Source organism: Nycticebus coucang, chromosome 3 (assembly GCF_027406575.1).
Source record: "Nycticebus coucang isolate mNycCou1 chromosome 3, mNycCou1.pri, whole genome shotgun sequence".
In the NCBI taxonomy this organism is placed as follows: Eukaryota; Metazoa; Chordata; class Mammalia; order Primates; family Lorisidae; genus Nycticebus; species Nycticebus coucang.
Window position 1 is genome coordinate 119,310,450 of NC_069782.1, and position 15,555 is coordinate 119,326,004.

The window sequence follows — 15,555 nt, forward strand, 5'->3', positions numbered from 1 at the left end:
CTATTTTATTTATTTTTTCAAAAAACCAACTCCTTGTTTCATTAATTTTCTGAATGATTCTTTTGTTTTCAATTTCATTGATCTCTGATTTGATTTTGGATATTTGTTTTCTTCTACTGAGTTTAGGCTTAGATTGTTCTTCTTTTTCGAATTCCATAAGATGGCTTGTGAGATTGTTGATGCACTCTCTTTCTATTTTTCGAATGTAGGCATCTAAAGCGATGAATTTTCCTCTCAAAACTGCTTTTGCTGTATCCCACAGGTTTTGGTAGCCTGTGTCTTCATTGTTGTTATGCTCAAGGAAGTTAATGATTTCCTGTTTTATTTCTTCCTGCACCCATCTGTTATTCAACAGAAGATTGTTTAATTTCCATGCCTTTGGGTGGGGTTGAGCATTTTTTTAGAGTTGAGTTCCACCTTTAGTGCCTTATGGTCTGAGAAGGTACAAGGTAAAATTTCAATTCTTTTGATTCTGTTGATATTTGTTTTGTGTCCCAGGATATGATCAATTTTGGAGAATGTTCCTTGGGGTGATGAGAAGAATGTATATTCTTTATGTTTGGGGTGGAGTGTTCTATATACATCTGTCAAGCACAGTTGTTCTAGGGTCTCAGTTAAATCTCTTATATCTTTGTTTAATTTCTGTTTAGAGGATCTGTCCAGCTCTGTAAGAGGAGTGTTAAGATCCCCTGTTATTATGGTATTATCAGATATCATATTGCTCAGACTGAGTAAGGTCTGTTTTAAGAATCTGGGAGTATTTAAATTGGGTGCATAAATATTTAGAATTGAAATGTCTTCTTGTTGTATTTTTCCCTTGACCAATATAAAGTGACCATCTTTGTCTTTTTTGATTTTAGTTTCTTTAAATCCACATGTATCTGAAAATGAGATTGCAACTCCTCTTTTCTTTTGAATTCCATTTGCCTGAAAAATTGTCTTCCAACCCTTGACTCAGAGCTTGAATTTGTCTTTTGAAGCCAGGTTTGTTTCTTGCAGACAGCAAATGGATGGCTTGTGTTTTTTAATCCAGTCAGCCAATCTATGTCCCTCAGTGGGGAATTCAAGCCATTAACATTTATTGAGATAATTGATACGTGTGGTATTATTCTATTCATCTTATTTTCTGAGAGTCCATTGCTTAGTTTTATCTTTTGCATCAGTGTGGAGGTTAGGTTCTGTCCTTTAATTTCTGAGTTCTTACTTTGCTGCTGATCCACTGTGGTGGTCAGTGGGTAGATCAGGTTGAAGTATTTCCTGTAGAGCTCGTCTTGTTGTGGCAAATTTCCTCAATGTTTGTATATCCGAAAATGATTTGATTTCTCTATCAGTTTTTAAGCCTAGCTTAGCAGGGTACAGAATTCTGGGCTGGAAATTGTTCTGTTTAAGTAGATTAAAGGTAGATGACCATTGTCTTCTTGCTTGGAAAGTTTCATTAGAGAAGTCTGCGGTCACTCTGATGGACTTGCCTCTGTAGGTCAATTGGCGCTTACTCCTGGCAGCTTGCAGAATCTTTTCTTTTGTCTTGACTTTGGACAGGTTCATCACAATGTGTCTTGGAGAAGCTCGGTTAGAGTTGAGGTGACCTGGGGTCCGATAGCCCTCTGAAAGCAGTGTGTCAGAATCTTTGGTGATATTTGGGAAATTTTCTTTTATAATATTCTCTAGTATGGCTTCCATTCCTCTGGGGCATTCTTCTTCCCCTTCTGGAATTCCTATAACTCATATGTTGGAACGCTTCATAAAGTCCCATAATTCTGACAGTGAACGTTCTGCTTTCTCTCTCTTCTTTTCTGCCTCTTTTACTATCTGAGTTTTCTCAAAAACTTTGTTTTCTACCTCTGAAATTCTTTCTTCTGCATGGTCTAATCTGTTGCTGATACTTTCCATTGCATCTTTAAGTTCCCTAATTGACCTTTTCTGTTCCTTCAGCTCTGCTATATCCTTTTTATATTCTTCATATCGTTCATCTCTGATTTGATTCTGTTTTTGGATTTCCTTTTGGTTATTTTCCACTTTATTAGCAGTTTCCTTCATTGTTTCCATCATTTCTTTCATTGTTTTCAACATGTGTATTCTAATTTCCCTTTCTGTCATTCCTAACATTTCTGTATAGGTGGAATCCTCTGCAGTAGCTACCTCATGGTCCCTTGGCGGGGTTGTTCTGGACTGGTTCTTCATGTTGCCTGGAGTTTTCTGCTGATTCCTCATGAGTGATTTCTTTTATCTGTTTCCTTACCCTAATTTTCCTTTCACTTCCTCTTGCTTTTTAAGTTCTCGTGCCTGTGGACTAAGGGTTACAGGAGCAGAATTGTGAGAAGGTTGAATAGCAAAAAAGGGATGAAAGAAAGGAGGAGCGAGTGATAAGGAAAAAAAAAGAAAAATAGAGAAAGAGAGGGGGTGGGTAAAAGGAATATTGACAAAAAGATGAAAGGCACAGAAAGAGGGAGACAGAGCAATATAGGTGTACAGTAGGGTACTTTGACACCACCTTAAAAAAACCCCACCTTCTGGGGGTGCCCAGTTGGGTGGTTCCCTTGAGGTCAGCAGCTCTTTGCTAACCTGATCAGACGCAGTACCCCACCTCCACCAAGTAGAGAGGAAAGACAAAAATGCTATAAATCAAAATAAGCAAACAGAAAACTTTACGGGATAAAATTGGGTGAAAAGCCAAATAATAGCGGTAGAAACACTAGCAAAAATGAAGTTCTAGTTATTGAAAAAGGCAGCAATGGGAAATTATAATTAAACTAGAAAAACTGAGAAAGAAAAAGGATCTGTATGGAAAAGGTTGAAATTAAAAAAGAAAACAACATCAACAACATCAAAATAAACAAAAAAAACCGAACCCAAACAAAACAAAACAAATAAACCACAACCCAAAACAAAGCAGTATGTATATGTTATTGAATATTATCTGGGTGACACGTGGTCTTCTGTGGTATGAGATGTTAATCACAGTTCTGGTACGACTGGAGGCTGCTGATTTCTCAAATCCCAGCAGGTAGACACCCTAAATCTCTCTTCAGCCCACTTAAAAGACACTTTGAACTTGTAAACTTGCTGAGCAGAAACTTTCCCAGTAAAGTGCTTGTTGCTGGAATCACTGCTGAAGTGGCTATCCACTTACCCAGTGTGCCAAAACCGGTCTCACTCTGCCCCCGAGGATTAGGGCTGCAAGGTGGCTCAGACCCCACCCTTAGGCTACTTGGTCACTGGGTTACCAGCTCCCACCCGATTCTAGCTCTGCAACCCTGAGGGTGGAGCTTGCCGGGGCAGATCGCTCACAATGGCTCCCTGTGACCCACAGCCAAACACTATTAGCTCTGTCTGGCTCAGTGGCTCAGACTGGGGCCGTAGACAATGGCCAAAGTTCTCCGCACTCCCGCTCAGGCTCTCCCCAAGGCAGTTCAACTGAGTGCCAAGTCCAAAGACACCAAAACAGTTCACAGGTAAGGCCTTTCTGGTTTGCAGTCTCGCTGCTATTTAACTTACAGTTGCTGTTGGGTTTAGACAGATTGAACACACGTGACCACTTGCCGTTTTTCCACTGTTTTAGTCCTCCTCTGGGGGTCCAGAAGTCTCTCGCTGACTCCCTGTATCCTCTCAGGGGTGATGATAGGCAGATCCCACCAGCCAGAGATGCCTGGAGTCCTATCTCCCCAGACTCACGGTGCCCAGATGCAAGGAAGCTGTTCTCGGCCGCCATCTTGCTCCACCTCCCAGCTTTTCTTTTCTTAAGAGGTTTGTTTACACTGCTTCTTCCTCTCCTTCCAATCTCCTTCATCTTTTCTTTTATTTCTTACTCCTGTTCACAATCATGTTCACTTTCAAAATTTACTAATGACCTCTTAGTTGCCAGACTAAATAGCCTATTTATTCTAAGCCTCCACCTAGTTGTGTGTGAAGGGCTTTTAATTTTTTTATTAATATTAAATCATAGCTGTGTACATTAATGTGGTCATGGGGCTCCATACACTGGTTTTATAAACAGTTTGACACATTTTCATCACACTGGTTAACATAGCCTTACTAGCATTTTCTTAGTTATTGTATTAAGACAATTATATTCTACATTTACTAAGATTCACATGTACCCTTGTAAGATGCACCGCAGGTGTAATCCCACCAATTACCCTCCCTCTGCCCATCCTCCTGCCTCCATCCCTTCCCTCTCCCCCTTCCCCATATTCTTAAGTTATAACTGGGTTATAGCTTTTGTATGAAAGCCATAAATTAGTTTCATAGTAGGGCTGAGTACATTGGATACTCATTTACCCCTAAGGATTTTCCCCTCTGTAGCTCTGTCCACCTAATCTCTAAGCTCAGCCTTTCCCTCTCTGGCTCCTCTATGTCACATTCGCAATCACTAACTGGAGGTACTTGCATTTAAAGTACCCCTGTGCCCTCAGAATCACTTCCCAGAACACTTCTCTTTCCCAATCATCTAATTTCTATGTTGGACATTATTTCAATATCATAGGCAACAAGACTTCAATAGCAAAGAGAAATTTAATGACTGAGAAACAGGAGTCATTATCCTTCCTCCATAGAAGTGTCTGCTTTCAGTTTCTTGGTGGTGTCAATGTTCTCCCCTGTGTCCCTGCAACAACCTTCCACTTCTTATTCTCCAAATTCAGTCTATATTCTCCATGTCTTTTCCCACACTCTTCTCTCTATTTGCTTTTCACACAACTCCTCTCCACTGTGAAATCCCACCCATTCTTCAAGATCCAACTCAAATCTCACCCAGAGCCTCAGGCCAGAATTGCTTTCACCCGACACTCACCTGCACTCCTTTACCATGTAAGAGTCATCAGTGAGACTCCCTGAGAGTCCATGTCTCTCTCTACAGATAGAAAGTGAGTCCTCATGGTGCTGAATCCGTGTCTGATTCTCATGTTTCTTAATCTCTCAGCACCTAGATAATGTTCATTAAATGTTTTAATTGAATGGCAGGGACCCTCCTAGGCATGGGGGTACAGAATAATCAGACTGATTTTTTGCTTAAGCATTTTGGAGCTCCCTTATTACCTGCAATTAAATGTTAATGAAGAATCATTAAAAAATTAAAATGCAAAAAGCATAGTTAATAATGTAAGACTGATGAGAACATGAGTAGAGACACAGGCACCCAGGAAATATTCCTGTCCAAATAGCAGAAGCCCAAGCTTAGCCCTTCATCTTTCTTTTGAATTATTGGACATATAGCAAGTGAAGAAAGTTACATGGCAAGAACTTACCATCAGAAAAAAAGAGAGTACCTGACCAAACTGACAGCCTTAGTTAGAACAGATATCTACTGCCAGAGTCCGCCAAGGCATTTGTTCACTCTTCTGGATCACTTACAAGAGGGCCTCTGATGACAGATTGTAACTCATGTCTTAACTGTCATTATGAAAAGCATGACTGATGAATGTGCCAACCCAGAATTCTGAGCAAGAATTCTCTGGCACTGCTCTTTGCAAGGCTGGCCCCAAGCTATCTGTGGAGTTGATCGTCTCCTTCCTCCCCCTGTTCTCAGAGCTTCCTAAAGTTTCTTCTCATCTAACTCCCCTCCCCACACACCTACAAAAGGTGCCGTCCTCATCAGTAGTTGAAAACAGGTTGGGGATGCAAGGAGGAGAAATTGGAAAGGTGCTAATTTTTGAATAAAAATAACATGTGTGCATTTTTTTTTAATTAAAGAGTATTTCAAGGTTTATGACAAGTAAAAAGCAGTCACTTGCTTCTTTTTCTTCCTCACCTACTTGGGTCACCCAGATATAGCCACTTTCAACTATTTTAGATGTTTCTTCTGGCATTTACTTCCATATTTCTAAATAATCTGTTTATACCATTTATTTTGCCTCTTGATATTAAATACTGTCTATTATTTTTCTATTTAATTTAATCATCTTAGAACCCCTACATATATATATATATATATATATACAGATACAAACAGAAAATGGTGATATTACAAATGGGGGATTAAAAATAGTTAATATATTCACTATATATAAATATATATTTAACAATATAGTAAGTATAATATTGGTTGTAGTTCAGTCTTATATTGTGTTATATTTCCTTTCTTATTCAACTTTTTGTTTTTTTCCGAATTAATAAATGCGAAGTATTAAAATGCTTACTTTTAATCCAACTAACTAAATCAGGCTCAAGCTTCTCAAAGAATATTCCACAATGTAGGCAAAGAAGTAAGTCATCTATTAGTTACTTTATTTATTTATTTTTTTAGAGACAGAGTTTTACTTTGTTGTCCTCGGTAGAGTGCTGTGGCGTCACAGCTCACAGCAACCTCCAGTTCTTGGGCTTAGGCGATTCTCTTGCCTTAGCCTCCTGAGTTGCTGGGACCACAGGCAGCTGCCACAACGCCCAGCTATTTTTTGTTGCAGTTTGTCTGGGGCTGGGTTGGAACCCACCACCCTCGGTATATGGGGTTGGCACCCTACTCACTGAGCCACAGATGCTGTCCTTTTAGTTACTTTATTATTTTTTTCTTAGAAACACCCCTAGAAGCTGCCTGCATTATTCAATTTGGACTGATTGCTCTTGAGCCCGAGTACTAAGCATCATTCTGAGTCTGCCTCCAGGCTCATTCTAAGAATTTTCTTTGTTTGCCTTTGTATGCTGGATTCCCTGTTTTCTGGGTTTCTTGTCTCCCTCTTTCTTGGGATTTGCCCTCATTTTGGTGAGGCACATCTTTCAGTAGGTTCCTGAGAAGATGCACAGGGAGTAAATTTCTTAAGAGATTGTTTATCTTTTTTTTTCTTTTTCTTTTCTTTTATTTATTTAATTTTTTAATTTTTATTGTTAAATCATAGCTGTGTACATTAGTGCAATCAAGGGTACAATGTGCTGGTTTCATATACAATCTGAAATATTCTCATCAAACTGTTTAACGTAGCCTTCATGGCATTATCTTAGTTACTGTATGTAGGCATTTGTATTCTGCATTTAGTAAGTTTCACCTGTACCCATTCTAAGATGCACCGTAGGTGTGGCCCCATCCATTACCCTCCCTCCACCATTACCTCCCCACTCCCTTCCCTTTCCTTGGCCCTTTCCCCATAGTCTTGTGCTATATTTGGATTGTAGCCTTCATGTGAAAGCTATAATTTAGCTTCATAGTAGAGCTGAGTACATTGGATACTTTTTCTTCCATTCCTGAGATACTTTGCTAAGAAGAATATGTTCCAGCTCCATCCATGTAAACATGAAAGAGGTAAAGTCTCCATCTTTCTTTAAGGCTGCATAATATTCCATGGTATACAGGTACCAGAATTTGCTAGTCCATTCGTGGGTCGATGGGCACTTGGGCTTCTTCCATGACTTAGCAATTATGAATTGGGCTGCAATAAACATTCTGGTACAGATGTCTTTGTTATATTGTGATTTTTGGTCTTCTGGGTATAAACCTAGTAAAGGAATTATAGGATCAAATGGCAGGTCTATTTTTAGGTCTCTAAGTATTCTCCAAACATCCTTCCAGAAGGAACGTATTAGTGTGCATTCCCACCAGCAGTGTAGAAGTGTGCCCTTTTCTCCACATCCACGTCAACATCTCTGGTTTTGGGATTTTGTTATGTGGGCTACTCTTACTGGTGTTAGGTGATATCTCAAAGTAGTTTTGATTTGCATTTCTCTGATGATTAAGAATGATGAGCTTTTTTTCATGTGTTTGTAGATCGTGCATCTGTCTTCTTTAGAGAAGTTTCTCTTCAAGTCCCTTGCCCACCCTGAGATGGGATCATGTGTTCTTTTCTTGTTCATATGTTTGAGTTCTCTGTGGATTCTGGTTATTAGACCTTTATTGGAGGTATAACCTGCAAATATTTTCTCCCATTCTGAGGGCTGTCTGCTTGCTTTACTTACTATGTTCTTGGCTGTGCAGAAGCTTTTTAGTTTGATCAGGTCCCAGTAATGTATTTTTGATCCTGCTTCAATTGCCTGGGGAGTCCTCCTCATAAAATATTCACCCACAGCTAGGCACCCGTAGCACAGTGGTTAAGGTGCCAGCCACATACACTGAGGGTGGTGGGTTCAAACCCAGCCCAGGCCAGCTAGACAATAAAATATTCACCCAGGCCGATTCCTTCAAGAGTTTTCCTTGCATTTTCTTCAAGTATTTTTATAGTTTCATGTCTTAAGTTAAACCTTTTATCCAGTGAGAGTCTATCTTAGTTAATGGTGAAAGGTGTGGGTCTAGTTTCAATCTTCTACAGGTTGCCAGCCAGTTCACCCAGCACCATTTGTTAAATAGGGAATCTTTTCCCCACTGAATGTTTTTAATTGGCTTGTCAAAGATCAAATAACGGTAAGTGGCTGGATTCATCTCCTCGTTCTCTATTCTGTTACAGACATCTACTTCTCTGTTTTTGTGCCAGTACCATGTTGTTTTGATCACTATTGATTTATAGTACAGTCTCAGGTCTGGCAGCATGATTCTTCCAGCTCTGTTTTTATTGCTGAGTGATGTTTTGGCTATTTGAGGTTTTTTCTGATTCCATATAAAACGAAATATTATTTTTTAAAGATTTAAAATATGACAATGGAGCTTTAACAGGAATTGCATTAAAATTATATATTGCTTTGAGTAGTACAGACATTTTAACAATGTTGATTCTTCCCAGCCTTGAAAATGTTTTTCCATTTGTTAACATCTTCAGCTATTTCTTTTCTTAAAGTTTCATAGTTCTCTTTGTAGAGATCTTTCACGTCCTTTGTTAGGTATACTCCCAAATATTTCATCTTTTTTGGCACTACTGTGAAAGAAATAGAGTCCTTGACTGTTTTTCAGCTTGGTTTTTGTTGGTATGTATAAAGGCTACAGATTTATGGGTGTTGATTTTGTAGCCCAAGACATTGCTGTGTTCCTTGATTACTTCTAAAAGTTTTGTAGTAGAATCCCTAGTGTTTTCCAGATATACAATCATATCATCTGTGAAGAGTGAACGTTTGATCTCTTCTGACCCTATGTGGATACACTTGATCGCCTTTTCTTCCCTAATTGCAATGGCTAAAACTTCCATTACAATGTTAAAGAGCAAACTTCCATTACAAATGTTAAAGAGCAATGGAGGCAATGGGCAACCTTGCCTGGTTCCTGGTCTAAGTGGAAATGATTTGAATTTAACTCCATTCAATATGATATTGGCTGTGGGTGTGCTGTAGATGGCCTCTATTAGTTTAAGAAATGTCCCTTCTATACCAATTTTCTTAAGTGCTCTGATCATGAAGGGATGCTGGATATCATCAAAAGCTTTTTCTGCATCAATTGAAAGAATCATATGGTCTTTATTTTTAAGTTTGTTTATGTGTTGAATTACATTTATAGATTTACATATATTGAACCAGCCTTGAGACCCTGGGATAAATCCGACTTGGTCATGGTGTATAATTTTTTTGATGTGTTGTTGGATTCTGTTTGTTAGGATCTTATTGGGTATTTCAGCATCCATATTCATTAGTGATATTGGTCTATAATTTTCTTTTCTTGTTGGGTCTTTCCCTGGTTTGGGGATCAAGGTGATTTTTGATTCGTAGAATGTGTTGGGTAATATTTTTTCTTTTTCTATATTTTGGAAGAGGTTTAGTAGTATAGGTACTAGTTCTTCTTTAAAGGTTTGGTAGAAAAAGATTTACAACTCATAGATGGCTCAGACAACCATCAGCATTTTTTAGCAATAAATTATTTTTTAACTAAGGTAAAAAAAATAAAGGTTTGGTAGAATTCTGACGTAAAGCCATCTGGTCCTGGGCTTTTCTTTTCAGGAAGATTTTGCAGAGTTCATGCTATTTCAGAACTTGATATAGGCCTGTTCAACATTTCCACTTCATTCTGGCTAAGTCTTGGTAGGTGGCGTACTTCCAGGTATTGGTTGACTTCTTTCAGATTTTCATATTTGTGAGAGTAGAGTTTCTTGTAGTATTCGTTAAGGATTTCTTGAATTTCTGAGGGGTCTGTTGTTATTTCATCATTAACATTTCTGATTAATGAAATTAGAGATTTTACTCTTTTTTTCCTGGTCAGGTTGGCCAAAGGTTTATCTATTTAATTGATCTTTTCAAAAAACCAACTTTTGGATTTATTGATCTGTTGTATAATTCTTTTCTTCTGAATTTCATTTATTTCTGCTCTGATTTTGGTTATTTCTTTTCTTCTGCTGGGTTTAGAGTTGGAGTGTTCTTCCTTCTCTAGTTGCTGGAGATGTCCCATTAAGTTATTAACTTCCTCTCTTTTTGTTTTCTTGAGGAAGGCTTGCAGAGCTATAAATTTCCCTCTTAGGATTGCCTTTGCAGTATCCCAGAGGTTCTGGTAATTCATGTCTTGATTGTTGTTTTGTTCCAAAAATTTGGTGATTTCCTTTTTAATCTCGTCTATAACCCATCTATCCTTCAGCATAAGGTTGTTTAGCTTCCATGTTTTTGTATGGGTATGCAGGTTCCTGTTGTTATTTAGTTCAACTTTTATTTCATGATGGTCTGAGAAGACGCAAGGAATAATTCCTACTTTAAAAAAAATGCTGAGGTTAGATTTGTGGCCTATGATGTGGTTGATTTTGGAGTATGTTCTGTGGGCTGATGAGAAGAATGTTTATTCAGTTTTGTTGGGATGAAATGTTCTGTAGATGTCTGTTCAGTCAAGATGTTGAATGGTTGAGTTTAAGTCTAAAATTTCTTTGCTTAGCTTCTTTTTGGAGGATCTATCCAGGACTGCTAAAGGGGTGTTAAAGTCTCCAACACTATGGAACTGGAGGAAATCGAGTTGCTCACGTCTGTTAGAGTTTCTCTTATAAATTGAGGTGCATTCTCGTTGGGTGCATAAATATTAATAATTGAGATCTGATCATATTGAGTATTTCCTTTGACAAATATGAAGTGTCCATCCTTATCCTTCCTTATTTTGGTTGGTTTAAAGCCTGTTGCGTCTTCAAACAGGATTGCTACACCTGCTTTTTTCTGCTTTCCATTTGCCTGGAATATAGATGACCATCCCTTCACCTTGAGTCTATATTTATCTTTCAATGTAAGATGTGATTCTTGTATGCAGCAGATATCGGGCTTGAGTTTTTGTATCCAGTTAGCCAAACTGTGCCGCTTTAGAGGACAGTTTCAACCATTCACATTAATGGAGAATATTGATAAGCCTTTCGAGAGTCCAGTGGACATTTTTAATCCTTTTGTGACTGTGGAAGTTGGAATTTGATCAAAATTTTCTGGGTGGGTTTACTTTTGTGGTGGAGGATTATGCTGGTCTTTATGGAGGATCAGTCTGAGAATATCCTGGAGAGCTGGTTTAGTTACAGCAAATTTCTTCAACATGTGAATGTCATTGAGTATTTAATTTCTCCGTCATAAATAAAACTCAGTTTAGCTGGGTACAGGATCCTGGGTTGAAAGTTATTTTGTTTTAAGAGATTAAAAGTCGATGACCATCCTCTTCTAGCTTGAAATGTTTCAGCAGAGAGATCTGCAGTTATTCTGATATTCTTCCCCTTGTCAGTAATGGTTTTCTTTCATCTGGCAGCTTTCAGAATTTTCTCCTTCATATTAACTTTAGTGAAATTGATTATGATGTGTCTGGGGGATGTCTTCTTTGGGTTGAGTCATGCTGGAGTTCTGAAACTGTCTGCTATCTGAATTTCAGAATATCTTGGCATGTCTGGAAAGTTCTCCTTCAAAATCTCATGGAGAAGAGACTCTGTGCCTTGTGAAGCCACTTCGTCACTTTCGGGGATCCCTATAAGACGAATATTGATTTTCTTCTAATTATCCCAGAGCTCTCTGAGAGAGTGATCTGTTTTTGCCCTCCATTTCTCTTCTTATTTGAGAGTTTGGGAGTGTTTGAAAGCTTTGTCTTCAATGTCAGAAATCCTTTCTTCTGCTTGCTCCATTCTGTTATTGAGGGATTCTACTGTGTTTCTCAGATCTTTGAGGGCTGCAACTTCTTGTCTCAATGTGTCAAAATCTTTGGTCATTTGGTCTTTGAATTTGTTGAATTCTTGAGATATCTTTTGCTTGGAATTCTAATTCTATCTTATTTGCTATCCAGATTCTGAATTCAATTTCTGACATCTCAGCTATTTGTTTGTGCATGGGATCTTGTGCTGTGTCTGCCCCATCGATCCTTTTGGAGTTGATCTACTCTGATTATTCATATTGCCAGAGTTTTTCAGTTGATTTCGCTTCGTGATTGTTTTTCACCATTGCCTCTGGCCATCCTCAGAGTTGGGGAGGTGTCTCTCCAAGATTAGACCCCAGCGGGATCACTCTATTCTTGTTGGATATTTTTAGGGAATTACCCTGTGTAGTTTCTCTGGGGCTGACCCAGCTAGGGAGTTTTGGTTGTGGAAGCAGCTCCGGTGTGTGACACACCCAGATCTAGCAACAGGGCAGGAGGTGGAGCGCATGGTTTTGGGAGTGCCTGGCACTCAATGACTTTGGCTTAGAGCACCCAAGACTCCAGCAGTCTCTGGCCAGGAGAAGGGCTGTGTGCAGAGGCAGTGAGGGCTCTAGAGGGCACACGGCTACCAGTGTCTCTGGCCAGATGAGCGGACCAGTGCAGAGGCAGGGAGGATACAAGAGGGAGGATGTGAGGTTGCGCAGCTCCTGCAGTTTTTGGTCAGGTCATGTGGAAGCCCGGTGGGCGCAGGTCGCAGGTCAGGGTTTGTGGCACAGCTCTTATGGAGGTCCGGGAGGTGCCAAGCCTAGAAGTTTGAGGTTGCTATGAGCTGTGACACCATGACACTCTACCCAGGGCAAGAGCCCAAGGTTCCAGTGTGACAAAACCAGTCTCACTCTGCCCCTAAGGGTTAAGGCTCTAAGGCAGCTCAGTCCCCGCCTTTAGTCTGCACAGTCACTTGGTTACTAGCTCCTGCCCAATCTTTGCTCTGGGACCCTGAGGGCAGAACTTGCCTGGGCAATTCTCTCACAATGGCTCCCTGTGGCCCAGCTCAGTGGCTCAGTCTGGGGCCCTAGACAATTCCCAGCGTTCTCCGCACTCCTGCTCAAGCTCTCCCTAAGGCAGTTCAACTGAGTGCCAAGTCCAGAAACACTGAAATAGTTCACAGATAAGGCCTTTCCAGTTTGCAGTCTCACTGTTGCTTGTTGCCGGCGGGATTAGGTCAATTGAGCACATGCAACCACTTGCCAGTTTTCCACTGTTTTTGTCCTCCTCTTGGGGTCCAGAAGTCCCTTGCTGACTCCCTTTATCCTCAAAGGGATAATTATAGGCAGATCCCACCAGCCAGAGATGCCTGGAGTCTTATCTCCCCAGACTCACCATGCCCAGTTGCAGGGAACCTATTACTCAGCTGCCATCTTGCTCCCTTATTCAAGAGCTTGTTTATCTTAAAGTGTCTTTATTCTGTCCCCTACTTAATTGATAGTTTTCCTGGGTTTAAAATTCTGGGTCAAAAATCATTTTGTGCTCAGAATTATGTTGCTTTTCAGGAGTCTGCTGCATTTGCTTAGCTGTCTTTTGTATGTTAGCTGTTTTCTCTTTCCCTAGGGCCCCAAGAAATTTTCTTCCTTTAAGTGAAAATATTCCAAAGAACAATTACAGAATTTCAAAGTTATATCTATGCCACTTGATCCCTTGCTTAAATTGCTTTGTTCTTTTCTTTTACAAGGATAAATTTAAATGCCTTCCCATTCACAAGTGCTGTTTTCAATAATTGCAATCTGCTAAGAGCTTTAAAAGCTGAATTTATGGCATTTAAAACATGGTATACCACATCCTGCAACTAGCAGGACTAAGCATACTTTACTTTTGCACCCATGTGTGATGTCTTTCAAAGGGTCTAGAAAGGGTCAGGAAAAGAGAAAGGGTGATAATTGGTTATTTATCCAGATTTAACCAGAGGTTAAAATGAGAGGTCTGTTTCCTGCAAATGAATCTCACACACTCCTAAATAAGCATACAACTGAAGCTGGAAGCACAAATTGAAGGGGGAGCAATCCTATTCTTGCTTATTTTAAAGCAACTATTACTACTAATAATATTTTATTACACATGAAAAAAATCTGGAAAAATGCTTAGCTGGATGGAATTGCAGCACAATTGTCATGAAATTTCAGGACAACTGTCATGTCCCAGAAAATGGGACTATTCCCAGGAAACTACTATGTATGGTCACCCTAGACATAAGGCATCTTTAATATGATCACAGAGAGATCCGCTTCAGAATTTGTGGAAGAAGGCTATATTCTACAGTAAGCATTGGGTATTGCCTTAAATTGCTCTGGGACTGGAATATTCTGGAACAAAAAACAAACATAAAAGAAGGATGAGGGATTTATGAGTAAAGAGGAGAGTTGCTTGGCTACAGAAGGAGAGGATATAGATTGGATTTGAGAAGGAATGTCATGAATTCATCTTGGAGTGGTCTAAACAAAAATTCAACCATAATTTGTGGTTTTCATACAAATGACCCTGCTTTCATAGAGCTTGGGGATGAATAAAAGAAAAATTTCCCTAAGTGGAGGTAATTCTAAGGATTAGTTACCTGTCCTTCTGCCCTTGTGAACAGTTGTAGATTTTAAATTAGAAATTGTTACCAAGGAGAACAGATTTTTAACAGCATATTATAGTGTAAGAAATGAAGGATGTTTGTGGAATACATTCCTCATCAGATTGATCTGATGTAAGGAAAATAGTTAACTCACTGATGTAAATGAACAGTATTTATAATAATAGCAATAATAATTCATTGGGTACTTTCCGTGTGCTAGACACTGTGCTAGGAGCACTCCATAAATTATTTTATTTACTCGTTCCATAATTATAATCCCATAATCCCATATGGTAGGCATCATTTTTTTTTTTTAATTTATTGTTGAAGATTCATTGAGGGTACAAGAAACCAGGTTACCCTGATTGCATTTGTTAGGTAAAGACCGGTAGGCAGTATTTTTATCTTTTATTTATTATTTTTTTTGAGGCAGAGTCACACTATGTCACCTTTTGGTAGAGAGCTGTGGCATCACAGCTCACAGCAACCTCCAACTCTTGGGCTTAAGCAATTCTCTTGCCTCAGCCTCCCAAGTAGCTGGGGCTACCGGCCCCCACCACAACGCTTGGCTATCTTTTTTGGTTGCAGTTGTCATTGTTGTCTAGCTGGCCCGAGCTGGGTTCGAACCCGCCAGCCTTGGTGTATGTGGCTGGTGCCATAACCACTGTGCTATGGGTGCTGAGCCTTTATCTTTATTTTTTAAAAAAGAAAAGTGGCTTACCAAACTAAGTAACTTAACTTTTGTGAGGATGTCTATAGTGTATAGATGAATCAAAAATCAAATCTAGTGAGTTTGCCTTTAAAATGTCAGTCTTAATCCTGAACATCCACTGCTGCCACCAGGTTCTGTCTAAGTGGCATGATCTGTGTGGTCACTATGGACCTGTCTACATAGTCACCCTGTTGAGCTGCTGGCTGTGGAGCGAAGGGGTTGTTGAAGGCTCTGCAAAGTCCAGTGCCACCGTTCACAACAGTCCTTACTCATGGCAAAATGGATGTAATTTCTGCCTCTAGACAATGTCTCTTGGTGGAAACA